The sequence below is a fragment of the Rhyacophila brunnea genome, unplaced genomic scaffold, assembly GCF_057557595.1.
Source record: "Rhyacophila brunnea isolate RB1 unplaced genomic scaffold, BYU_Rbru_1.0 scaffold_24, whole genome shotgun sequence".
Classification (NCBI taxonomy): Eukaryota; Metazoa; Arthropoda; class Insecta; order Trichoptera; family Rhyacophilidae; genus Rhyacophila; species Rhyacophila brunnea.
In genome coordinates this window covers 872,264-873,653 of record NW_028232904.1, presented here as the reverse complement: position 1 = coordinate 873,653, position 1,390 = coordinate 872,264, and the positions used below count along the sequence as shown (strand labels likewise).

The following is a 1,390-nucleotide window of genomic DNA, read 5'->3' as shown; positions in this document are numbered from 1 at the left end:
AAATCATAGTATTGAATTATAATTAAATTCTAACATATTTGTAATATGAAAGCAGGTGTATTTCAAAGACTCACACTACTACTAGTTATACAATAATAACTGAATTGTGCCACTAGAGTAAGCGATGCTCCAGCATTCCGTGATCTTATCTTATCTTATCATTTATTAATTTAAAAATTTCATTTAACCAAAATTTAAGATTTGTTCGACATTATAAAAAGAATAGAGTAAAGAGAATAAAGAAAAGAACGAGTTTTTTCTCTATCACTTTTTCTGTTTCTTCTTTTCTGCTTCCTCTTCCTTCTCTTTCTTGATGATGATGACGTATCCATCGATTGTTTCTGCATCTAGTATTTGGATCAGTTTCCGCGTCGCATCACATCAATTTCAAGGTTCTTCTGACCCGACTGCACCACTTCCAACAGAGCTCGGATTGCCAACTTTACAGCTCCGTTTTCAGTCGATACTTCCTCAGTTGTGCAATGTTTCTCTAGAAACTCTCTAACTGTTTTAGCTGAACGGCCCGTGGCATTGGCCTTCCATTCAAAGTATATTCCGGAGCGTTCAGTTTGATATAAGTGTGGTTTACCATCGTAGTCAAAACCGCCGAGTAAACAAGATATTCCGAATGGCTGCCGTCCATTGCTTTGAGTGTATTTGTGTTTCAAGCCGGGAATGTATCTCGTGATGTATTCCAGGGTGACTGGATCTTCCACTGTCAGCTTATGGGATTGACATTCTATTTGCGCTCTGTTGATCAGGATTCTCACATCGGTAGTCAACCCAGCGAAAGCCATAACTACGTGATCGTCCAACAGACATATTTTTCTGACCGTTCGTTCCTCTTGCAATTTTGCAACGGACTTTTTCTTCACGCCTAGAACGACTACATCCTGCCCTCGTACGCCGACCGCTGTGGATCCTTTACTAACGGCTTCCTGAGCATATTCTACTTGTAATAAATGGCCATCAGGGGAAAATACAGTGATAGCTCTATCATACCGGGCAGACATTGTACAAAATTATTTGCGAGATGACAATTGAAAACTAATAATTTCAACCGAATACTGCTTCGTAATCTGTGACAACAGTGTATTCTCTATTCAAAATGTATTGTTGTTGGCCGTCACTCTGTAGCAAGGTAGACTTTTGCGTTTCGTGACTTGATAACTGGTCAGAATTATTAATGTACCTTCCATCTTTCTTCCTGGCGTTGGCCTCTGATTTTAACATTGAAATTGGGTTTAAAAGAGGAAAAGAATTGATTTTGATATCAAGAAGAGAACCCATAATAAGATCAGAATAACTATTTTACTCTCTTGCTCTAACTTGGGATTGCAATACCGAATTAAAATGTCAATACCGGTTTTTCGGTATTTCTTATTGAATA

General features: G+C 38.1%; 1 pseudogene; it reads right to left on the bottom strand.

The window, feature by feature from the left end:
* Nucleotides 1-264: 264 nt before the first annotated feature.
* LOC147068864 (proteasome subunit alpha type-7-1 pseudogene) lies at nucleotides 265-1,072 on the bottom strand (annotated as a pseudogene).
* Between the last annotated feature and the right edge of the window lie 318 nt (nucleotides 1,073-1,390).